At 36.8% G+C, this 26,953-nt stretch overlaps 1 pseudogene; it reads right to left on the bottom strand.

The window, feature by feature from the left end:
* Positions 1-26,527, bottom strand: part of LOC124989224 (ribosomal RNA processing protein 1 homolog B-like) — a 60,939-nt pseudogene extending 34,412 nt beyond the window's left edge.
* Positions 26,528-26,953: the final 426 nt, after the last annotated feature.

The raw sequence follows: 26,953 nt of genomic DNA, 5'->3' as shown, positions 1-26,953 counted from the left end.
CTACTCCAGCCTTCCCCTCATCAGTGTGTCTCTGAGCAGTTTCAGACTATGCTGGTAAGATGAGTGGAATGGTTGGTGAAAGGATTACTGGACTTAAGAATGAGACATCTGGTTTTAGACTTCTCTAACTAGATAACAGCTGGTTCTTAGAATAGGAGTGGAAGACAGTTCTTAGAATAGTAACTGTCATTACTTACAGTTTTTGCCATTTTCTGTGATGTAAATATTCCCACTATGACCTAGTTTAAGCTACCAGTGTGATGTCAATGAACATGAGGTTGTGAAGAGATGCCAAGTGGCACACTGTCATATTGCATTGCCACCACACAGATATAATACATACAAACTTAAGAACATAATGATAAAATGTTGTTAAATAATTAATACATAATTTCTAAGTATTTCATATGTGTGTGTTCATCAAAACTATATTTTATTAAATTACCACTATGAATCCCAGCTCATTTTCTAAATTGAGATGTAGTTGATACATAATAAATAACATATATTTAAAGTGTACAATATGACCCATGTTGATGTGTCTATTCAACCATGAAAGCATCAACAAACTCATGAGAGTAAACATGTCCATCATCCCCAATGATTTGTTTGTGCCCTTTGTGATTCTTCTCTCCTGCCTCTCCCCATCTCCAGTCTATTTTTAGGCAAGCTCCGATCTGCTTCTCGTCACTGTAAAATAACCTGAATTTTCTAGACATTTATAAAAGTAGCTTTATACACTATGTACCCTATTTTTAAAATCTTGTTTCTTTCACAGTCTAATTATTTTGAGATTTACCTATGTGTGGCAATAGTTTATTCCTTTTTATTTCTGAGTAATATTCCATCGTATGGATACACACTCATTGGGAAATAATTGGTTCATCCATTCATTCGTTGATAGACATTTGGATTATTTTTATCCTAAAGTTCACTGACATTCTTTTCATTCAAAATGGATCATTTTACTCTTTGGGGTTCACTGTGGACAGTTCTTATCTATATAAAAATCTTACTTGGGTTTTCTTCTATCTTCCATGTTTGTACTTAAATGTTGGACACATAGAATAATTGTTAAAATGACTCTTTTACTGTTTTTTCCCACTAATTGTCACATCTGTGTCTGTTCTCAGCTTTAATTGATTAATTTTTCTTCTTGTAACATCTATTTTCCTGTTTATTTGTATTCCTTGTGATCTTAGAATAGATATTGGGAATTTTATTTTGCTTAGTTCTACATATTTCCATATTCCCATAATTTTCTTGAGATTTTCTAAAATGTAGTTATTTAGAAGTTTTTTTTGTTTTTGTTTTTGTTTTTGTTTTTTTTCCTTTTGGGTACGGATTTCAAGGTTTTGTTTTGTTTTGAAGGTGGCAGGCTGAGTAGTGGTTGGTCTTAGATTCGTTGTTCTCCACTACTGAAGAAAGACCCTTCTGAGTGCTCTACAAAAATTATAATGTCCCCCCACCCCAAGTCTGCGCTGGTGGGAATAGGCACTATTTCAGTCCACATGTGAACACAGAATACTGTCAGGTAGGACTGATCCTTTCGGGTAGTTCTTTTGCTGGCCTAAAGTAATTTCTTCGAGTGTGGGTTGATCAGTACTTTCCTGAATATTCAAGAGAAGTTCTTTGCTGAATTTGAGGTCCCACTCTGTGCAGGTATCTCTTCTGTGGTCTTGATTTTCCCAGACTCAGCTCTGTTTCTTAATCTAGGGTGTCCTGGCTCTGCCTGGATTCTCCCTTTTACTATGTGGCCTGGAAGTTTCCTCAAGGCAGTAAGTGGACGCAATTATATGGCTCACCTCATTTGTTTCTCATTTTTCAAGGTCATCCTTTTGTTATCAGATGCCCAGTGTCTAGAAAACTGTTGCTTCACATATTTTGTCAGAATTTTCTTATTTTTTCCAATGGGCAAGTGAATCTGGTTCTTGTTACTTCATCTTAGCTGGAAGCAGAAGTGGTTACCCTTCATTTATAGAAATGTAATTTATTTCATTGGAAGTTTATATAACTGAATTTTAATGATGATGGTGTAAATCAAAAAAGTCACAAAATTCCTGAAAATCTGACTACCAACCTTCACAAGCCAGTACAAGATGTGCCTCAGGCATATGTCTGCTTGAGCTTCACTTTATTTATTTATCAGAGATTGGTTTATGTGATTTAAGATTAATTTCAGTTTTTCAAGTCAAAATGAAGAACAGTTCTGATCAGATTTATTCAATAATTTAGTAAAACAAAGCAAATAAAATAAAACTAATAAATTCTTCAAGATTCAGATCCAAGATTCAACCTTACTGGACTACTCTCTCATTTTATTTTAGTAGAGTTTCCTGCATCCACGCAGGAAAAGGAGTGCTGCCAGTTCAGGCTTTTATCATCTGTAGACTAAGAAGTTGATGCAACTGGTATTTTTGTTTTTAGTCTCTTCCCTTTTCAATTTCATCTTCTGTGGCATCAGGAGAACCAGTGTTCTAGACTCTCAGATTTAGATTAATGTGATACTGGGGATTAAATTTAGGGCCTTGTGCATGCTAGGCAATCATGCAACCACTGAGCTACATCTCCCTTTTTAAATTTTATTTTGAGATAAGAGCTGACCTTGAGCTTGTGACCTCCTGCCTCAGCCACTTGAATAGCTGAGATTACAGACATGTATCATCAAACGAGGTTAAAAATCAGATTTGATCAGGTCTTTCTCCATTGCCTTCAGGATGAAATTCAAGTTCTGAAGGATAGTATATAAGACCCCTGCAATAAAAGATACAGCAAAATAAGTTACTGCTAAATCTTATTCCCCTTGGTGGTATATATGTTTATACCCATGTCACAGCTCTAGAGAGGCATGAAGTTCTTTCCCAACCCTTAACTTTGAATTTGGTCATCTAGTTGCTTCAGCCAATGGGATATTAGAAATGTGACATGAGAGGTTTGCATGGTTACATTTGTGCTTCTTTCATCACCATGAATAGACCATAACCTGGTAGCCTCTGTTTCTATAGCCGGAGCCCAGAATGATGTAAGTGGGCTGAACCCACAGCCGGAAGCAGAATCCCCTAACCAAACCACACCTAGATTGACTGATCTGAAATTGGTCTGAAACAGTGAGCATGAAAACAAATGTCACAAGGATTTCTTTGGCTTTTATATAGCAAAAGCTGATGAATATAATATTTTAGTCCTGAAATCATGGGAGGAACTTTCATGTCTATTAGTTCATTTAACTTTCACAATAACCTGTGAAACAGTTTTTCTTGCATTGTACAGATGGGGCATGTGATATTCAGTGTTTGTTACTTGTTTAAGTTTACACAGCAAGTAAGTGTGGTGAGTATAGGATTTGCCCTTTCTCATTGCACACCTTCATTTCCTGCTGCTTCCCCAGTTTCTTCTAGTTGCTGCTTTACCAATAACATATTCTAAAAATGCTGTTTACATCTCCAGCCTTTGCATATTCTGTACTTCACTAGGTATAAGGTAGGTGCTCAATAAATATTTATTGGATGGTTAATAAACAAATGACTGTCCAGACTGCCTCTCTTTTGTAATTGGATAATTTATAAATGATCTCCAAACCCTGGTTTAGGGATTGAAACCATGTGAAGTTTTTGCTCATCTCACCGATAATATCCTTTTTTTGTTTTTCCCTGAAATCCTTTATCAAAACCCATATAATCTATCACGCTAAATTCCAATTATTACAGGGCAGGTTTGTTTCCCTTATCTTAAAACTTCCCAATAAGGTTCATGAGAATTCATTTTGTGTCCTTAGGTAAGCACATGCCTAATAAATAGTGTATGTTTTCATTCCAAGTGTTCTCTAATTACCAAATGGTACTAGATTTAAGCTCCCACGAAACCACACTAAATTTAAGCATCATGGTTATCCAGTGATGTCATCTGCTTTCATAAACAGATATGAGTTTAGGAAACTTCTAACCTGACCCTGGGGAGTTCCAGCCCCTCTTCCATGCCCCTGTTGAAAATCATTGCATGTAGCAGGATGTTATGATGGGGAAATACTGCACTTGTGATTGTCACACTTACAGAGAAAAACAAGTTTGAAAACTGCATTTGAGGCTCAGGTATAGCTCAGTGGCAGTGTGCTTCTCTAGCATGTGTAAGGCCCTGGGTTAGATATCCAGTCCTAAATTTAAAAAGAAGGAGAAGGAGAAGAAGGAGGAGGAGGAGAAAGAAAAGAAAACTCTGCTTTAACTCTAAGGTTTCAGATTTCTTTAACACAGTATTTTACAATGCAGGAGGGTTTATATGGAGAAATAAATTCCCTAAATTTTAAAGTAAATACTTTTTTAAGAGGAGTAAAAAAAGTACACAAAATTTATTACATGCCTAAGACATGGGAGCATTATATTAGTCTCTGAGGTAAATCTTTTTTTAAACCACATATTATTGTGATGTAACCAGCAGAGACAACTTGGGTAGTCTGTTATCAAAGACTAGCAACAACCACTAGATGTCAGCACTTATGAACTGTAATCCAGACAATAGTATTCTCAGTTTAATTTTTATCTTACTTTTAAAATTATGATTTATTGTTAAAAAATTTTTTGGAAATCAAATAAAATGTTTGAAGTATATAAAATAACATATTTCTAAAATAACACAATAAACCCAATTATACTGATGATTCTTATAACAAGAATAAAAAGCTCATTTAAAATGGTCATTTTGTAAGTTGTGGCGATCCAAAAACTAGATCTAAAAACTTGTAACAGAATCAGGGCAAAATTCTACATACCAGGGCTCTCCATGGGCAATACTGTATCATCTCAAGAGCCAAATACACGTATTTTGAATCTATATATTGGAATTTTCTTAGGCCATGAGAACACAATATTCCTCTTCATAAAAAGAACTACATGTTGTCATCTTATGTGATGTGTCCTGTCTCTACAACTGTTTTTTCTTTTAAACTGTATTGAGTTTCTCCATTTACTTTTTGTTTTATTTTTTATTTGCTTTATTTTCCTGGTTGGCTTTGAACTCCCAAGCTGAAGTGATCTTCCTGTTTCAGCCTCCTGAGTAGCTGGAACTAAAGGCACATGCTACTCCATCAGGACTCTTTTAGAGTTAAGCTGTGGAATTACAAAATTCCATAGTATGTCTGTGTTTCTGTGTGCGTGTTTGTGTGTGTGTTGCTGGGGTAGACCCCAGGGGTGCTGGTTACCCTGAGCTACATCCCTCAACTTCTTCCTCATTTTTTTGAGACAGGATCTCCCTAAGTTGCTGAGGCTGGTCTCCAACTTGCAATCCTCCTGCCTCAGCCTTCCCAGTCGCTGAGATTACAGGTGTGCATCACTGTGCCAGGCAGTCCTTCTCTTTTGAAACACATTCAACAAAGCAGACTAAAATCAGTGCATTGACAGTATGCCTAAAATAAATTTTTTGTAGAATACAAAAATCTTTTTTGCATTGCTCTGAATAGCAAAACAGTAAGAGTCACCAAAAGCAAAGAACATGCCAAAGGTGTGTCCACTGGGTGGGATCTGTAAGCCTGTGACTGAGAGTAATGCAAGTCTAATTAGCTGCTTAATGAACCATTAGGAAGCTGTCTGGGGTTGAGGAAGGAATGCACACACTTGGCTCAGCTGACTGGCATTGTTTTCATCAGAGTCTAAAATGAAATGATGGAACTTTTTAAACCAATAGATACTTTCATAGGTAGCCTCAGAGATCTCTTTCACACTAAGTCAGATGATGCTAAGTAGCTTGTTTCTTCCACTACCTGTGTTGCCGCCTGCAGTAATGAGACCACGGGAAAGAATCAGAGGCGGACTGGGAATGAACAACTTCTTTATTTTTCTCCGAGGTGCTTATTTCTCTCTCTTTTAGAGGAAGAGAATGTCTTATATACCCCAAGGCAGCCAATCAGCTTAGGATTAAGTAGCATAATAGGAGCACTTTGCACCACGGTACCAAGTAAGAAAGAATGAGGAACATGTGTTGACCCTGAGAGCGGAAGAGACATCAACCAATCAGGCAAAAGGTCATGAGAGATCACGCCATGTTAACACTAATCAAGTGCCACCTTTTGGCCCAACTCCAGCCGCCATCTTAGGGCTACTTCCTCAAACAGCTGTAAACATGTCTCTACAACCTGTACTCCCGTCATTTTTATTTTTCAGTGTCTCAGAGAGGCTGATCTCAAACTTGCAATCCTCCTGCCTCAGATTCCCAGTAGCTGGGATTATAGGCGTGTGCTACCACGCCCAATAAGAAAGAGATTCTTGAAGTGTTTTATTGATGTTGCTGTTTGTTTGTTTTGTATAGATTATGTGGATAATTAGAAAGAATTAAGGTTATTCAACATTGTTTTCTTGTTTTTCCAAGGCTATATTTTCTTCAGTCTCCTTGAGAATTGAAGCAATTGTGTAAAATTTTATTCTTCCAAAGTGTGCCCTTCATTTGTAATCCACATCCTTGATTCCATTGTTTTTGTTCCATATTTGTTTACAGGTCCCGCGTGGGTTTTCCTTGCTGTGTGTCAAAAAACACTGTCATTAAAATGATCTTATGTTTATCCTTACTTGGGGACCATTTGAATCCTTACTATAAAAAATATGAGCTGAAGGGGCTGGGATTGTGGCTCGGTGGAGCGTTCTTATCTAGCACATGTGAGGCACGGAGTTCCATCTTTAGCACCATATAAAAATAAGTAAATAAAACAAAGGTATTGTGTCCATCTATAACTAAAAAAAAAATTTAAAAATGTGAGCTGGAGGTTTCATTTTTATGCCTTTTATTTTTAAATCAGTCCTCTGGTTGTTTAAGAGGAGTGGGTTAAAATTTTGGGGTTGTAGATAGTCACAGTATTGGGACTTTATGTTTTTTCTCTTAATTTTTTTTAGATGTTGATAGACCTTTATTTTTATGTGGTGCTGAGAACTGAACCCAGTGCCTCACACACTAGGCAAGTGCTCTACCACTGAGTCACAACTCCAGTCCTGGGACTTTATGTTGAAAACCATCTACTACTATCCATTCATACAGAATTGTGATAAGTGTTTGTTTATTCTTTAGCTTCAGGGTGAGTAGCACCGTGTGGTGAAAAACCAGTAAATGTGACATACCATGTTTTTAAGAACCACTTCCCTACTTTTTCTTAAATTGGTCAACTTTTTTCTCTTTCAAATCATCTTTGCTCCTTTGCAAATTGTCCTAATATAGACCTCAAGTAGTGGAATGTTTTGTTGATGCTTTGGAAAAGCAAATACCGAACTTTTAACTCTGCAAATCCTACTTAATACTTTATGTGCACCATCTTTTTCTAATTTTTTCAATATGCTTTTTTTCATTTAAATAACTTTCAGACCGAAGTTTTAAAAAAGTAATCAGTTTTAATATTGCAACAAATAAAAATTTAGTATATCTGACATTCAAATGTGGAATAGCAATATATAAATGAGAGCTGGGCATGGTGACACATCTATAATAACTGTGACTGGGAGGCTAGGCAGGAGGATGGCAAGTTTCTAGTCCAGTCTCAGGAACTTAATGAGACCCTGTCTTGAAATAAACAAAAAGGGCTGGGAATATAACTCAGGCAAAACACCCTTGGTTTCATTCCCCAGTACTAGAAAAAAAAAGTACACATTTTTTTATATACATATATATAAATACTTCATAGAAAAATGGATAAAATTATGATTGAATAAGTATTAATAATAAAATTTTTCCTAAATGAGGCTAAGTATGCTGCAGTAAGTACATAGACTGAGAATAGGCACTAATTTTTATTGAAATACATTGAAAATTGTATTCCATATCAATATCAAATTAAAGACTAATTAAGGAAAGCTTATTATTGAATTAATTTACTTCAAAAGTGTTCAAATATTGAGGATGTTGGAGTCGTTTTTGCACTTACAGAAGTGCTCTGATTTTCCTACTTATCAACTGAAAATGATTCCAATAGTTATCCACCATAAGTGCTTGAGTCAATTTGCAGGTGTTTCTGAGATGATGTTTGTATTATAAATACTCAAACACAGATATTATAACTTGAACCAGACAATTTCCTTATAATGAACGCACTAATTATTATCCAAACTCCTTCCAAGTCACTGGTTATCAAAATAAGGGTGCATGTACTTTAAACCCTTAGGGAAACCTGCAGAAATCTAAGTGTAGGAAATTTGAGCATCTCCATGCCATTCTAAATCAATCGTTTATTTTAGGACTAACTGCCCCTACTGCTTTGTTTTGAGGATAGACTCTGATCATGATAGAGTAGATCTGTGGATAAAACCACCATTGTATGAACCAATATCATGCCAAAAAAAATCTATATTTTAAGAGTAATTGTAGGATCACAGCAAAATTAAGATGAAGATATACAGATTTTCGATAAACTCTCTGCTCCTATAAATGCAATGTTCCCCATTGTGATATCCCTCATCACATTGGTATGTTTGTTACAACTGATGAAACCACACTGGCACATCATTCATTATCATTCAAAGTTCACAGTTTACATTAGGGTTCATTCTTGACATTGTAACATTCAATAGATTTTGGCATAAATGTGTAATGTTATGTATCCATCATTATAGTATCATAGAGACTTTAACTGCCCTAAAATTTTTCTGTGCTCCATCTAGTCAACCTTTCCCCATCCCAAACCCTGATCTTTTTACTGTCTCCAGAGTGTTACCTTTTCCATAATGTCCTACAGTTGGAATCATATAATATGTATCCTTTTCATATCGATTTCTTTCATTTAGTAATATGAATTTAAATTTCCTGCATGTCTTTTCATGGCTCCACAGTTTTCTTTTTAGCACTGAATAATATTCCATCATCTGGATGTACTACAGTTTATATCCAGGTTTGGGCAATTATGAATGAATATGCTAGAAACATCTGGGCAGGTTGTTGTGTGAACAAAAGTTTTCAAATCACTGAGGTAAATACCGAGAAACGATTCCAGGACCATATTGCAAGAGTATGTTTAGCTTTGCAAGAAATGACCAAACTGTCTTCCAAAATAGCTGTGCCATTTTGCATTTCCATCAGTAATAAATGAGAGCTCCTGCTTCTCCACATCTCACAGCATTCGGTGTTGTCAGTGTTCTAGATTTTGGCCATTCTATTAAGGGTATAGTGGCATCTCATCATTAATTTTGTGATACTAGGGATTGAACCCAGGGCACTCTACAACTGAGCTACATCCCCAGACCTTTTTTTCTTTTTTCTTTTTTGATACTTGCAATCCTCCTGCCTCAACCTCCAGAATAATTGGAATTACAGACACATGCCACAACACTGGGTTCTCATCTTTAATTTGTATTTCCCCATATCTTCTTTAATGAGGTGTCGGGGTTTCCAGGACCCCCAGCCTTGAGCACGGTCAAGATGGCGCCTGGCACTGAGCCAAAAGCGGCCAGCTATACAGTAAACAACCAGCGAATTCCAATGATTGGCTAGTTAACGATGTGATTAGAGCATGCCCCCCTCGTTTACCTATTCTATACCTGCAGCTGTCCGCGTGTTTACCTCGTGTGCTCTCCCCTGATTGGTTGAGGTGTATATAAGCTTGATGGGCGGGGGAGTAGCAGAAGAAGCTGGGAGTAGGAGCAGAAGCTGAGGGCAGAAGCTGGGAGAAGAGGCTGAGAGTAGGGGTAGAAGCGGAGAAGCGGAACGACCGGAGCAGGCGAGAGTTAAGCGGAGGGAAAGAGAGCAAGAGAAAGAAAAGAGAGAAGAAACTGAGAGTAGGAGTAGAAGCCGGGAATAGAGGCGTGCAAGCGGGCGTGAGCCGAGCGGGAGAAATGAAGCGGCCGGAGCAGGCGAGAGCCGAGCGGGAGAAGAGTGAAGTGCAGGAGAGGGAAAGAGAGCGAGAGAAAGGGATAGATAAGAAGGAAAGAAAGGAAGACTGTACGCAATATACTTCCAAAGCTTCAGACGTTTGTTGTGTCTCTCTCTGCGGCCAGAGGGAACGCGATAATGAGGTGCCTGTGAAGGTCTTTGGTCAATGTTTTAAAACCATTTTTTTTAAAGAGTTCTTTGTATATATTGGATAACAGTCCTTTGTAAGATGTGTCTTTTGCAAATATTTTCTCCCAGGCTATGGCTTATCTTCTCATTCTTTTGACATTGTCTTTCTAAGGGCAGAAGGTTTGAAGTTTAGTAAAATCCAGCTTATCAATGATTTCTTTCATGGATCATGCTCCCAGTCGTGCATCTAAGAAGTTAGCACTAGGACTAGGGGTATAGCTAAGTGATGGAATGCTTGCCTAGCATGTATGAGAGTCTGGGTTTGATTCCCAGCTCTGCAAAATAAATGAATAAATAAAAATAAAGGTATCACTATACCTAAGGTCATCTAGAATTTTTCCATGTCATCTTCTAGGAGTTTTATAGTTTTGCATCTTGAAGGTAGGTCTAGCATTGATTTTTAGTTAATTTTTGTGAATGGTGTAAGATATGTCTAGATTCAGTTTTGTTACAGATGATGTCCAGTTGTTCCTGTATCATTTGTTTAAGAGACTTTGTTCCTTTGTATTACCTTTGCTCCTTTGTCAAGGTCAGTTAACTATATCTATGGTTCTCTTTCTTAATTGTTTCATTCATTGATTTTTCTGTTTCCACTAATACCACACTGTCTTAATTATGGTAGCTTTATAAAACAAGCCTTGAAGTTGTGTAGTTTCAGTCCTCCAACTTTGTTTTTTTCGTTCAGTATTATGTTTGCTAGTCCAGGTCTTTTCTCTCTACATAAATTTTTTTTTTTTTTTTTTTTTTTTTTTGGTACTGGGGATTGAACTCAGGGCCTGTGCTTGTAAGGCAAGCACTCTACCTACTGAGCTATACCTCCAGCCCTCTACATAAAATCTTTAGGAACATTTTGTTGATATTCACATAATAACTTGCTGGTATTTTCTTTTTTTAATTTAGAAAAAAACATTTTTGCAGTGCTGGGGATTAAACCCAAGGCCTCAGACATGCTAGGAAAATGCTTTGCCACTGAGCCATATTCCAACTTCACTTGCTAAGATTTTGATTGGGATTGTATTGAAGCTACAACAGATCAAGTTGATAAAGGCCTGGGGATATAGCTCAGTTGGTAAAGTGCTTGCTTAGCATGGACAAGGCCCTTGGTTTAATCCTAAACACACACACAGAGTTGAGAAAACAATGTACTTGACATTATTGAGTCTTCCTATCCATGAACATAGGCTATCTCTCTACTTATTTAGCTTTTCTTTGATTTCATTCATCAAAATCTTGTAGTTTCCATCATATAGACCTTTTACATATTTTATTAGATTTATACCTAAGTATTTCACTTTTGGGTGCCAATATAAATGGTACTGATTTTAATTTTATATTGCACTTCATTTTTTTTTTTTTCCAGTACTAGGGATAGATCTCAGCGCCTTTCATATGCTAGGCCAGTACTCTACCCCTGAGCTACATCCCCAATGCTTTTTTATTTTATTTTATTTGAGTGTCTCGCTAAGTTGCCCATGCTGTACTTGAAATTGCAATCCTTCTGCCTCAGCCTCTCAAGAAGCTGGGATTACAAGCATGCACTTCACACTTGAATGTTCATTGATTTTTGCATATTGACCTCAAATTCTGCGATCTTGCAATAATTGATTAGCACCATGCATCTTTTTTGTCTACTTTGAATTTTCTATATAATCATATCATCTATTAACAAAGACAGTCTTATTGCTTTCTTCCCAATAGCATATCTTTTATTTTATTTTCTTGTCTTAATGAATTAGTTACTTCTAGTATGATATTAAAAAGTAGTAGGGAAAAGGGACATTCTCATCTTGTTCTTAGGGGGAAAGCTTCAAGTTCATCACTGTTAAGTATGATGTTAGTTGTGGGTTTTTTGTAGATTATTTATTTTTTTAGAGCACTATTAAGGACTAAATTCAGGGTCTAAGGCCTTACACATGCTAGGCAAATGCTTTACCACTGAATTACATTCTCAGTTCTGTTTTTAAAATTTTGAGACAGAACCTTGCTAAGTTCCCAGGTTGGCCTTGAATTTATGATCCTCCTGTCTAGACTCCTGAATATTTGGGATTACAACATGTACCAACATAACTGGCTTATAGATATTCTTAAGATGAGGAGGTTTTCTTCTATTCATAGTTCCCTGAAAGTTGTTTTTTCATGAATGGGTGTTGGATTTTACCAAATGCTCTCTCTGTATCTAGTGGTATAATTATGTGATTATTTTTCTCTTTTAGTCTGTTGATGCAATGGACTGCATGCTGAATCAGACTTGCAGACTTGAGATAAATCCCAGTTGGTCATGGTGCATAATTCTTTTTATACATTGTGGATTCTATTTGTTAATATTTGTTGAGGATATTTGCATCAATGCTCCTTTTTTGTTTAGTTTTGTTTTTGTAGTGTTAAAGATCAAACCCAGGGACCCATGCATGCTAGGAAAGCACTCTTCCACCCAATTACATGCCCAGCTCAGTTTTCTTTTCTTGTAATGTGTGTGATTTGGGTTTCAAGGTAATGCTGGTTTCATAGAATGAATTAGGAAGTACTCCCTCTGCTTCTGTCCTCTGAATAAGATTGTAGAAAATTGTCATAATTTTTTTTGAACTTATTGGTGAACCCACCTGGGTTTGGTGCTTTCTGTTTTGGATGGTATTAATTATTAATTCAATTTCCTTAATAGATACTGAACTATTCAGACTATATACAGGTTGTACCATACAAGTAGTTGTTCCAGTTCATCTAAATTTATGGACATAGTTATTTATGGTATTCCTTTATTATCTCTGTAATGTCCATGAGATCTGTAGTGATGTTTCCTCTTTCACTTCTGATATTAGTAATTTGGGTTTTCTTTTAGTTGTCTTAGCTTGGATAGACTTATTAATTTTATTGATACTTTTAAAGAAATAGCTTTTGGTTTTGTTGATCTTCTCTATTATTTTAAATATCTTTCATTTTGCTCTAATTATGCTTTCATTTCTTCTGCTCATTTTGGGTTTAATTTGCTCTTTTTCTAGTTTCTGAGGGTGGAAATTGCCTGATTGATTTTAGAACTTTCTTCCTTTCTAATTCATGCATTCAATGCTATAAATTTCCCTTTAATCAGATTTCACTGCATCCCATCACAGATAATATTTTAACACAAACTTATTTCTTATTATTTGTGTGAGACATAGAACCAGTTGTACTGTCCCAGTTGTTTGTGTTTTATTGTTGTTCAAACAATCGCAAGGATAATCAGGCCATCTCTTACATTCCTGTTCAAATGTGGCTTTGAGAGGCAATAAGAATTGGCATGAACCTCTACACACTATCAGGACTGGAACTCCCAAGTCAGTTCCCGTGAATGGCCCATGTGGCTCATGCTCTTTACTGGTAAACATTGTAGAATTCTGTTCCTTAACAATGCTTTTTCTCCTGGGATACTTCTTTAATTATCATCATAATGTCAAATGCTTCTTTACATCTCCAGTAAAAGCATGCTCCTGGTTTCTGTTGTATTGCTGCCACAGGGGAAGACAGAGAAGTGATAAACTATTATTTTTTGTGATGCCATTCTGGCCTCCAAACATGAATGTTCCAACTAAATATTCCTAAATGTTTACCAAAAAGTTGTCCCTACTCCATAAGACAGGAACCATATCTATCCATTTATATTTTTATCTACAAGATAGTTCATGGCACATAAGAAGAGTTCAATAACATGTATTTTATCAATATTTCACATACCTGAAGAATTGGCTTGAAAGAATTTAAATGATATACTATATTACCTTTGAAACTACCCTTTCTGGAGAACTGCCACTACAAACAAAATGGCACAGACTTACCTCTCCTTTCTTTTGCTAAGTACAACTATACACCTTAGAAATAATGCAAAAGGCTATCATAGACTCCAAAGGTAAAAAGGTAAGGGTGACTGGCTAGAGATACCAGGCAAGAGGAACAACACAATGGCCAGTTATCTTACGATCCCACTCACCAATACAAGGCAACCCCATTCCCATGTCTCCTGAACCCTAACCTAGTAGTAGAAGATGGCCTACAGAGACATTTCTTCCCTGGATGGAAAAGGAGTTCTGCCAACACTCTGAGAGAGGTCAAGTGGCACAGACAAGGAAACATTTCTTTTGATAACAAGTGCCCCAGGGAACCACTTTTCATCCCTGAGAGCTGGATGGAGTTCTTCTTCCCCCTAAAGACACAGGTGGTCTTGACTAAGGAAATGCCTTTTATCCCTATGTGAGGCAACTGCAGGGGTCAGTGGGATCCCTGTGATACCAGAGGAACTGAGAAGACCAAAATAGCTTAGAAAGGGCTCAGAAAATTAAATTGTCATTGGAATCACTGTCTATAAGTAGACCAGGATCTGCACATTAAACCTAAACAGAGTAAATGTCTGCTAAGACAGAAGATTTAAATAGGACCCAGGATACCCTAATACAATAGCTCAAATGTCCAGGATACAAAAGAAAATCCCATGGGGCTAGGAGTACGTCTCAGTTGCAGAACATTTCTGTAGCATGAGTGCGGCTGAGGGTTCACCTGAAAAAAAAAAAGAAGGAGGAAAAGAAAGGGCCAGAAAAATCACAACTTGGATGAGATCAGATAATTTAATCACACCAAGACCAAGGTGAATCAGATGTTAGAATTATCTGACATGGGTTTTAGAGTGGCCATCAACAACAAGCAATTTATGAATTTATTTGAAATGAATGAAAATATAGGAAACATCAGCAATGAAACAGAAATTTAAAAACAATTAATGGAAGATAGAAAACTGAAAAAAGTAACCCAAAGACAAAGAAACAAAACCTCCCTGGATGGGATCGATCATAGAGTGAAAAGAACCAAGCAGCAAACTTGAGGACAGATGAATGTAATTCACTTGAACATATGGGGAAAAAACTGGAAAAAAAAAAAAAAAAAGTCCTTTCCCTGTTGGCCAACAAGATCCTCTCTTTTACTATACAGTGAACTCCTTTCCTTATATAACTTCACCCCCATCCTACACCGAGGATGGGTAGATTTTTGTCTCCCTCTTTATCCTAATTTCAGCACCACAGAGACTAGCTGTCAGTCTCAAAGCTTTTCCAAGTGTAACTCCGGGGGAAAAAAGGAAGCCTTGAAACCTGCCTTGATCTTCTCATTGGGTATATAAATAACCACAGCCACTCTCTCCACCCTTCCATCTCCCATTCATCAGGTATTTCCATGTTTCCTTGTATAAGAGAGTATTGTGCTGCTTCATCAGGACTCAGAAGCACAGCTTCCTAGTTGTTTATCACAATCCTTGGAGCTCCAAAAGTTAGCTCTATTAAGTTTGAGAGTTAAAGGTTAAATCTAAATATGCAACACTTTATTAAAACAATACTATAATTATTCATTAAAGTAAAAAATATACAAAAATGATAAAAGAAACATGTCCTTTTAGCTACAAGTCACATTCCTGTCAGAGTGAACTTGAGCATTTATCAATGACTTTTTAATCTTGGATTTCTTTTGCTCTCTTTAAGGAAAATAGAATATTACACTTCTGATATTTTGGACTTATTCACAATTATGTCTGCTGCTTCCATTTGTATGTTCCACTTTGGGAACCATTTTGACACCTAAAGCCTTATTTAGCTGTTTCAGCTGTTTTGTAACTCAAGGCTTTCAGAGCTTAGATGAGAAGTCTGTTGTTAACTAATTAGCTCTGGCTAATTACTTGCATATTCTAATTGCCCTAGCTATCCGTGCTTGAATCTACCATAATCTCTAAGACCTGAATTCTTGGCCCTTCGCTCACTTGGCAGATTTGGCTTCCCTCTGTTCAGAAACCTGGCTGCTACAGCCTCTCCCTCCTCTCTCTTCAGACCAGGAGAGTAAAAGGAAAACATGAACTCCAAAATAAAATGTGATACTTTCCACTCTCTTCTCCTAAACTCATTATGACTACATACACACACACACACACACACACTCAAGTGCTTAGTGTTCTAGGCAAGGTACTAATAAAGGGAATTAGCAGCAACCACACTTAATGATCTCTTCCAGTTAAGTCTCTTCTCACCTACTCTACTGGGTTTTGTGTTCAATATTTTGCATATTTTGCCTGAGTTTAAATTCTAGCTTAAGGACCTACTTTCTGTATGCCTATGAACAAACTACTTAATACCCATCCTCCCCTCACAAAAGTCTCAATTTCTACATCTATAAATATGAATCTGTGTTAAGAATCAGTTGTGTAACAGCACCTGGAATGTAATAAGCACTCAATAAATATTGGCTATTGTTACTTGTCTTATTTCTTTTATTGGAATAAATTGTCCCATCCGACTTTATCTATTTAAGTATAAGTTCTGTAAGGAAAGTCAGTCTTACTCATCTCTGTATATCATTTTAGGAGACTTCACCCGAAGTGGACTATCTCTGGCTGCTATTGCCACCACTATCATGACTTGCTGGAGATTTTGTGTCATACTCCTCTAACTAGGACTCCCTGTTATGTGATTTAAAAAACAAACAAACCAGTCATAGTAGCCATCTAGCTTCAGGGAAATCCCATACTTTGTGACAGGAAGTAGTGGAGGTGTCCCTGGATTTGTTTTTCCAAGATCCCAATTCAAAGAGTCACAGATAACTGGCAGGAGACCTGGGCATCTGCATTTCTAAGAGCCAATATGTAACTTCTTAAACCATATATTAATTTCCACTGAATAGTTTAACATAATTCATATAATTAATCATAATTCTACATGATTTATTGAATCACTTCAAGTAAGTTTTTAAGCAAGGTGGATCTGGTAGGAAATCATAAAAGATTTCCTATAGCATCATTTTATCTGTGTTCTTGAATATTATTATTGGAAGAGAGAGCAGGGACTTAAGGTAGTAGCCACAGATATATGATTTCTTTTACATTTATTCTGCCAAGCCTAGCATCCCCACCCCTAGAACTGAAGTGGACTGAATTTTATTTATGTTCCCATACTTACATGAAAAGACATGTACTAATAATACACATGCACTAATACACACGTACTAATGTATTAATACACATGTTCTAATATGCATACCCTACTCAATTTAAACCTGTTTTCTAGAAACATGGCTGGAGGCTGCTTATCTTTCTTACTATTCTCGTGGCTTGACAGGTTTGAACAGTGATTACAGGTAAGTAGAACATCCCAAGGTTCAAGACTTGGTAAGAAGCATTGGGAAACCTGATTTTCTAAGCCCTGGTTTTCAAACTAAACTTTTTGTTTTAATCTCTACCTGTTTTCATTCTCTGTATATATCTTAACTGGTTCAGAACCAGAAAAAGGAAAATAAATTATTATTTTTTTTACTTTATTTTTGGTTGTAGATGGACACAATACCTGTATGTATGTATGTATGTATGTATGTATTTATATGTGGTGCTGAGGATCGAACCCAGTGCCTCACATGGGCTAGGCAAGTGTTCCACCACTGAGCTATAACCCCAGCCCTGGAAAATAAATTGTTATTTAATAGCTCATCAAGTATCACCAGAAACTACTAAGAAACTTAGGGCATAATTAGTGAAAAGAGAAAAAAAAATGGTGTAAAATAGGAAAGTAGTAGTAAAGAGACAAAGAAAACAAAATAAATAGAAACAAAAGATATATTTTTTAAAATAGCTAAAGGTAATTAAAATAGCACTAACAATTGCTTTGTTAGCAATAGCATTTACAATGGACTGTCAAGAGGCTACTCTTGACAGTCTACTGAGGAAGAGATTGCACATATGCTAAAGTCTAGAATATCAATCTCTTTTCAAATTTTTGTTTTAGTTGTTGATGGATGTTTGTTTTATTTATTTATGTGTGGTGCTGAGAATCGAACTCAGGGCCTCACACATGCTAGGCCAGCTCTCTACTACTGAGCTACTTCCTCAGTCTGTAGAATACTGATTTCTTTACTTTTTATTATACTGCCTTTACTTGCAGACAAAACATTAGTAATTGATACTTTATAATATAGAAATGTAATTATAGTTAGAGTTACTGATCATTAAGGAAGTCAATCATGAACAGAAAAGTCTTAACCAATGGCTTAATTGTTGCCCTCTGAGAAGAAACTTTTGTGTATTTTACAATTTAAATTACTAAGTTTTATAATTTAGTACACTGATTCTCTTGAAACTATTCAGGGAAATGTGAACTGGAGGCAAAGACTTTTTTTTTTAAACTGGGGATGGAACCCAAGGATGCTTTACCACTGAGTTACATCCCCAGTCCTTTTTATTTTTTATTTTAGGACAGGGTCTGCTGAGTTGCTGAGGCTGGGCTTAAACTTGTGATCTTCTTGCTTCAGACTCCCAAATTGCTGGGATTACAAGCATGTGCTACTGCACCTGGAAAGGAAAAGAAATTTAAATTTCTCTCAAGTGTTCTAGATGGTTTTGGTGTGATTGATATGTGGCACTTACTTTGAGAAACACAAAGTGAGTAGTCTTAGATTCCTCCTCTGCAAATGGAAATGATTATGCTCACTGCATAGATTTCTTATGAAATATAAATCAGATAATGTCTGTAAATACTAATAGTCTAGCACCTGGTAAAAATTCAACATGATGATTTGTCACCGTTTACCCTTTCCTTTCTATTTTAGTAGTTATTTTTCACCATACAAAAAGAGAGAAATGCTATATTGCAGTATAAATTCATCCCTCTCAATCGAATCACAATAAACATATTCTTATGTCGAGCTAGATTTACCTCTGAATAGCTTTGCTGATTGCTTAAAAATGTGTCTGCCACCTGTCCCACGTTAACAGTCATTATTTCGTGTCCTAATAAATGGAATCCAAAAGGCTTTTACAGTATTTTAATTCTGTCCCATAATTTAAGCTAACTTGCTCATGCATTACATATCATGCGTTTTAACTACTTGATGATATTTGCATCTTAATACTGTCCTTCCATGGCTTAATAATAGGTCTGAAGGTACAGCAATTTCATTTACTAAGATAGGATGATCAATGGAGGAAATGACCCTGGGTAGGTCATCACTTGGGAATTTTTCATTGATAAAGTCTATAATGACAAAAAGTCAAAATTAAATACAGTTTATGTTAAAGAACAGAAAAAGCTAGATGTGAATCTGGCAATGTTTTCAGGTATCTTCTCTTTTCTTTGACATTTCAAAATTTGGTGCAATGAAATAAAACTAATGTCTTTCTTTTTTAACATATAATATTCTTGTGGACAATCCTTGAACCCTCTGTTAACTTTTCAGGGGGAGAATATAGTACGCAAAGCTTGCAAATGGGCTCTAACAGTTAGAAGAGGCATCTTTATGCCTACCATCACCCACAAACCTGAGTGGGGTGGGAGTCCTATAATTTAAAAAAGGAGACAACTGAGCTACGACGTACAGTGGCATACACCTGTAGTCCCAGCTGCTCAGGAGGCTGAGGCAGGAGGGTGCTGATGAATTCAAGGTCAACCTAGGCAACAAAATGAGACCCCATATCATAAAATGGAGAAAAAAAAAACTATTTTAGAAATTATTAACAATATATTGCTTCATATGCTGTGTTTGTGACAGAGGTTAAAAGAAGGTAACTCCAGATGTTCCTTTCCAGATTAAGCAATGATCATGCTTCACAACCTTGGACTATGTTGCCTCTGACCTCTTCTAATTTATACTTAGAGAAATTCTGAGTAATACTATTAAAAGAAAAACTGTAGCAAGGTGGAAGTTCCTAACATTTGTGGATCACTTTTTAACCTTTAAATTCCGTGGTCAGTGAGTCAGCAATAATTTTAGGTAAAGGAGATGGGGCATGACCTAAAGGTTAGCAAAGTATTCTCCAGCTATGCCTCCTAAATACTACTTAGCACATCACCCATTGAAAGTGGTTCAGAATAAGACTGCTTATCCTGGAAATTCTTCCCCAAGCATCCTGGTTTGAAAGCAAATACAGAAAACACTATGAGAAGTCACATAAAAGATATTAGCCAATAATGAAACATGCACAGTTTACCAGGTTTGTTCTCATCAGGGAGAAAGTGGGTGTGGATAAAAATGGAAAAGTGATGGTAAAAAGGGCCATGGAAAAGTGCGTTGGCATACTTTCCTAGAAGTGAATGAGTGGGTTCCCACAACCTGGAGATATCATGTGATGGAAGCTGGTAAAGGGTCTGAGGGTCGGAATTCACATTAATTAATTTTTGCTATGTAACAAATCACCACCCAAACGTAGTAGCTTAAAACTTCAAACACTTACTATTTTGCATATATGTTTGGGTTGGATGGGTGGTTCTTTTGATCTGGATTGGCTGGGCTTGTGGCTAGGTGGTCCTGGATGGCACTAATCATTTTTGTGGCAGTTGGCATGTTGATAGGTCTAGGGGAGAACTTGGCTGGAAAAGTCCATTGTTGTTCCACATGTTCTCTCATCCTCCAATAGTCCAAACCTCTTTACTCGGTAATCTCAGGGTTCCAAAGAGCAGCAAGAGAACACCAGGGCCCATATGCTTTTCGAGTCTGTGCTTGTGTCACATTTGCTAATGTCCCTTTTCCAAAACAAGCATAGACAAACTCACAGTTGTTGTGGGAAGGGACCATCCAAGAGCATGGCAACAAGGAAAGGAGTTATTGTAACCAGTTTTGCATAGAATATACCACTTAGTTGGAAGGTCAATTTACCTTCTTCACACTTTGATCTAGGATTGACCCTAGAAATCTAGTTTGTCATTTTGTTGTATTCTACTCTTTCAATCTTCAATTTTTATTAAAATTCTAAGAGCACTGAAGAGTTAATCTTCTCTTAGAAGTAAATATTTCAGTTTTTGATATTTCTGTTAATTTCAGGAAGAGAACATCTTACCACTAAAATGTAAGAGATATTAAAATGAACTACATATATTTCAGGTAGAAATCATTAATGAATATATGGACATTGTTAATTACCACCCTGAATGCTGTATCATTCACAATAAGTTAAGTTATGCAGTGGCAATAACAAGAACAACCCTTCCACTGCCCCTTCCTAATATATCAGAAACATAAAGAACAACTTTTAAATCTTTTCTTGGAGCTGGGGATATAGTTCAGTTGTACAGTGTTTACCTAGCATGTAGAAGACCCTGGGTTCAATTCTCAGCACTGCAAAAATAAATAAACAAATATACACACACACTCTTATTACATGTCAATTTTATGTTGACTTAGAGCTCTTCATATCCTCCTTTCAGGACTTGGGCTAATGGACCTCTATCATCTGTAAAATTACTGGTCACAGCAGCAGGGGAGACACCAAGTGTTCTTACACTGGCAACGGAATGTTCTGGCCCAAGGAACATGTCACTTCTATCTATAACTCCTTACCCCGAACTTGATTATTCCCATTCGAAGAGTGGGAGGCACACAGTAGCATACAGATCTGAAGCAATTTTGGACTACTACTGGATAGATGTCTTGAGGCCCTCCTAACCAAGATGTGAACGGTCTTCCTGGACGAGTTTCCTCGATGTCTTTGCTGGTTGCTCTTGGTGGCCTCTGCTTCCCCCTTCCCACCATGCCCTCTCCAGAAAACTCCTTTTCTATTACCTCTTTGGCCAGAGCTTAAGTATTTGTTGGTGAAATGCCTTCCTTGAAGGATGCCCCTGTTTTTTTCAACCTTTTCCTACCTAAGAGTAGTTTTAAATCTAGAGCAGTTTCATTCCATTTTTGGCCAGGTTATACTTCCTTTGGCAGTATAACTCTCTCAAAATATAGGCTTTTCTCTCTCTCTCTCTTTTCTATATAACAAGCCAGTTACTGGCCACATGGGCCATTAAGAATATCCATGTTGTTTTGATTTTAATTATTTCCCTTTTCTCTCTCCCTTTCTTTCTCTAATGGTGATGTTTCAGGTGCTCTGCAGAAGTATCTCCCAGTTCCTAGCTCTCTCTTAGCTCTGCCTAACCACTCTCCAAATCCTGTAGTTCTTCCTTACTCCTAAGACAGAAAGATACATATTCTATGTTATCTCAGAACTATTATGATAATTCTTAGATTGATCCTAGAGTATTGATGATAGTAGATGAGGAAAAGCATGGACACAAGAGAAAAAAATTGAGTCTAGGATGGAGAAAGAAAGGAAATGTCAGGGAAAGGGAACTACAAATCAATATGATGGGTTTCTTAGGTTAGAAAGGCACCTCTGAAAACTTCCAAAAGAATGTCAAAAATGTTCAAAGTAGAAATGATGGAATAAATGTATTAAGTAGAACACATTCATGTTGATGGACACATTCAAGACTGTGAAAAAAGCAATCGCATTATCTTATGTTAGCACTTCATATTAAAATACTAAATTAGTTAAGATGGCTGGGAAAAGGAACACTAGTATAGTGCTGGATGCAAGCCTCAAATGATAATGTAAATGTGGAGAACTTAGTTTGACTTCTGGATTTAGGATCTGTGAACACTGTATGCATTGTGTTCATTCACCTTGAAATAAAAAACATCAAATGACATTTACTGAGAGTTTACTATATGCCAAACATCTGTTCATTTTATACATGTGAGCTGAAATACCAGCTATTCAGGAGGCAGGAAAATCACCAAGTTTGACTCTAGCCTGGTCAACTTAGAAGACCCTGTCTCCAAAAAAAAAAAAAGCACCCCTGAGTATAATCTCCAGGTCCTCAAAAAATAAAAATTTGATAAATTTTAAATGTGATTTTTTTAGTATCATTATTATCTCAGAGTTCTATTGTTATTCTTAATGGCAGCAGAATGTATCAGTGTACCATCATTAAACCCCTTCCCCATTGCATATCGAAGATCAATGATGGAAGGAAATGGGAAATGTTTTAAAAAGATAATGGGAATGAGGGCAAAGACCGCTAAAACAGAAAAAAATCAGGAAAACACAAATTTAAAATAAAACATTAAAAAAGCATTAATTATGAAATTGAATGAAAAAGTTAAATAACAAATTTTTAAATTTCAAAATTCTAGCTAAATGTAGGAACAGAGGGAAGAGATACTACAAGCAAGGGTTAAGACATAAATTTGAAGATTTAAAAGATCCGTAGAATGGAGGAAGAATAGATTTTTTACATACATGAGAAAAGTGGTTATTGAAATGTTCCTGTACTTGAGTTTAAGATCTAAAACAAAAATTTCAAACTGAGGAAGCCCTACAGCAGAAAAAGAGAGAATGTTGTATTAAGCATCAGATGATCTAAATTTGAACACTAGTTTTTTTTTTTTTAAATAACATGTCAGTTCTCACATCTACAAAGTGGGGCTAATCAATCTTTTTCTGACTCAAAGATTTGAGACAACTAGATGAAAGCAGTGGAAATATTCACTAATTCAATCTATTTTGCAAAGATTGAATATCTATTCTACAGGGTTTTTTTTTTTTTAAAGGGAAAACATGTATGTTTTGTACTTATGTAAATGAAAGTGTATGTAATGCACCTACATTAAATCTTGAATCTTAGTTTTCAGACATGGGAATAAATTTCCTGTTAATTTGCACTCTTCTGTTTTCATTATGCTCTTAAACAACAGCAGGGCAGGATTAGGGATCCCCACTCTCTAAGGTCTGTATCTGTGGCCCTAGTGACAGGATACTCAAAACCAGCAGTCTTCAAGTAGGTGGGGATCCCTACATGAAGACATTCCAATGAGAAATTGGAAATACATACTTAAAATGATTTTAAGTACTGGGGATCGAACCCACTAAGTTACGTATGCCCCCAGTTAAATTATTTTTTGAGACAGGGTCTCACTAAGTTGCTGAGACTAGCCTTGAACTTATGATCCTCCTGCCTTAGGCTCCAAAGTAGCTGCGATTACAGGTGTGCACCACCATACCTGGCTGTAAGTCATTTATAAGCCACGGAACACTTGTGGCAAGCTGGGAGGGAGACATGAAACAGATTCTCAACCACCCTATGAAGGAATCAATCCTGATGTACTTTTACTTCAGATGTTTAGTTGCCTTAACTGAGACAGTAAATTTCTGTTATTTCAGCCTCTTGGTTTATAGTACTTTGTTGACCATCCTAACAAATACTATTTTTACCTTGATCTTAAACTCTCTAATTTTCAAATTGTTTTAGAGTAGGAAAAGAAACATGGGAGTCCAGTTTGTCAACATTATAACAGTATTTGTAATTCATAAGTAAAACAACATACTCTGGTCATAAAAATAAAGAGCAAGAGAGATAAAACATATTGCATTTTATATTTTATAGGTGTCTTATTAATTTTTTGCTTGACGATGTAATCAGAGTGAATCTCATGCACTAATTTAAACATATTTCTTTCACGTTGCTATGTGCCAGGCACTGTTGTAGGAATGGGAGCAATTAAAGACTAAGAGCCTATTTTCTTTGGGAATAATTAGTAGACATAATTTCAAGAGTAAAGCAAATTATCACTATAGCCCCAGAGAGAAAGATTCATTTTTAGAAACTGCCAGAACCATGCCCTGTGGCTTTTTATTCACTTCCTTTTTTTAAAAAAAAAATTTTTTTTTAGTTGTTGATGGACTTTTATTTTATTCATTTATTTCTATGTGGTGCTCAGAATTGAACCCAGTGCCTCACAATGTGAGGCAAGTGCTCTACCACTGAGTCACAACATCAGCCCTTTTATGTATTCTTATGGTGTTAAGGTATTCCTTAGTAGGTAGACAGCCCATGAAGGTTACTTTCTACCTTCCATGTACCTGACGTGAAATGATGCATTAAATATTATAATGCCCCATTTTTTACTTTTGTGACTACGGCATGATGCCATGATAATTAATTGGAGATCAAAAAGATTGCTTGGAATACCAGCTCAGGTTTCTGGCATAATGTTTTCATTTTTATTTTCTGTATACAACTCTTCTCAGGACTAAACATATTATATAAATACATATCATACCTGAAGTTATACTAAAAGCACCTAAAACTACAATTACTTAAAAAAAGTTTGTTCTATAAGAGCATCATCTGTAAGCTCTGCTCATAAAACATTACTATAATGCTTTTAAGTCAAAGCATATTACATTTTAATGGCAATATATAATTATTTGCTATTTCTCATTTCCAGTAATCAATGAATCAATGTCTGCATCCTTTTCTTTTAAATTATATTTGGAATCATAATGCAAAGTATGTAGAATTATAACAAATCACCTACAATTGATAACAATGATTATAACTAAGAATTGTTTCTAAAAGAATTACCTGTACTACACAGTGAGTATTACAAGAAATACTTTTAAGTACTTGCCAGCGAAAAAAGTTATCTTTAAAGTCAGTCACATTCTCCACTTGCCTGATGAAATGTTGGGTAGCCATTTAGGGAATTTGCTGAAAGTAATCATCTGGGAAATTTATTTATTTATTATTAAAGCTTTATGGTTACACATAGTAGTTGGGTTCATCCTAACAAACTTATACATGCAAGGAAATTGATTTCCGTTCATGATGCCCCCTTATCCCTCACCTGCATTCCCCTTCTACTAGACTTCCTTTCACTCCTCTGTTGATTTGTATTTAATTGGTTTTTCATGTAATGTCCTTCTCTCCCCTTTCCTTTATTTTACTCTAGCTTTCGCATATACGAGAAAACATTTGGACTTTTGAGTTTCAGAATTTGTCTAAATTTCACTTAGCACAATAGTCTCCATTTCCATCCATTAACTGGCAAATGCCATAAATTCGTTCTTCATCTGGGAAATTCTTAAGAGGGGATCACTATGGGATTTTGCTTCTGATCAATCAGCTTGTCTGCATTTATCTCAAGACCAGACCAGAGATGCTTAATCCCTGAGGGATGAACTGGTTTCCTAATCCTAATCCAGAAACTGGAAGGGAGAATACAATCATCATTACACAGCAATGGTTTGGAGATTTGCCTTTTTAGTCAGTATTACCCAGTTAACTAGAATTTATTAGTCATATTCAGTTTCCCACTTTTAGTTAATTTTAATACCATATATACACATACACATTTTTTTGAAACACACCTGGTTTTAGTTTGCTGAAATATTTAATCTCTTTAATTTAATTTGTTCCACCATGTAGTTGAGATTACAAGGCTATATCTGATTTTTGTAGCTGGCTGACCAGGGCCATTTTAGTTCTGCAAGTGTAGTGAGAAACCTTGAGTGGGAAGAATTATGACATTATCAGGTAGAAAACAGGAGATAAAGCAATTGTATTTTGAGATGCTATACCAAAGCCAGGTGTATCCGTATCACTATTTCTCTCCATGGTGCTTTCTTCTCTGCGTGATAATTAGTAATTCTTTTAATAATCAGTTTGACATGGAGTATGTATTTTTCTTAGGAACAGATGATATTAGCTTCCTTAAACTTCTGACACCAGCTATGGTGCTCCGTGGATTCTAAGATAGATTACTAAATATTACTTTGAATTGCGCAGTTAGTTATTAATTATCTCATGGTGCCTCCTGAGCATTTGTAATAAAGGATAAGATGACTCCGGCTTCGGATACTATTTTGGCACCTTAGAGTTTTACTGTGCCGAAGTATCAGATGGGGAGCCAGGAGCAGCATCGTCTCGCTTTCCCCCAGGCTTGCCCCAGCGACTGCCATCAATAGACCTTCTCCCGGACCCAAACTGTGCGCGGAACCACCTGAGCGAAAGGCTCCGGCACTGGCCCAGCCTCAACCAGAACTGCGGGCCGCGGCGACCCTGCGCGCCCACGTCCCGCGCGGGAACGCGCCTCCGAGGTCGGCGGCGAAGTCGCGCGTCCCCGGGACTGCTGGCGCCCTGCGGTGCGCGCCCGCCTGGCCCAGGAATGAATGGAAGGTTCAATCTCGCGCGCTCGGCACGAGCAGCCAATGACGCGGCCGGGAACGGCGGCGGGCAGGTGTGCGCGTGCCGCCGCCTGACGCAGGGCTCCGGTCGAACCGCCTGGTGCGGCCGCCGAGCCCCGCGGCCCCCCTAGCCCAGTCCCCTCCTCCCCGCCGCCCGCCACC

This window comes from Sciurus carolinensis, chromosome 7 (genome assembly GCF_902686445.1).
Source record: "Sciurus carolinensis chromosome 7, mSciCar1.2, whole genome shotgun sequence".
Lineage (NCBI taxonomy): Eukaryota > Metazoa > Chordata > Mammalia > Rodentia > Sciuridae > Sciurus > Sciurus carolinensis.
Note: the sequence above shows the minus strand (reverse complement) of the source record. Positions and strands in the feature narration are given on the sequence as shown.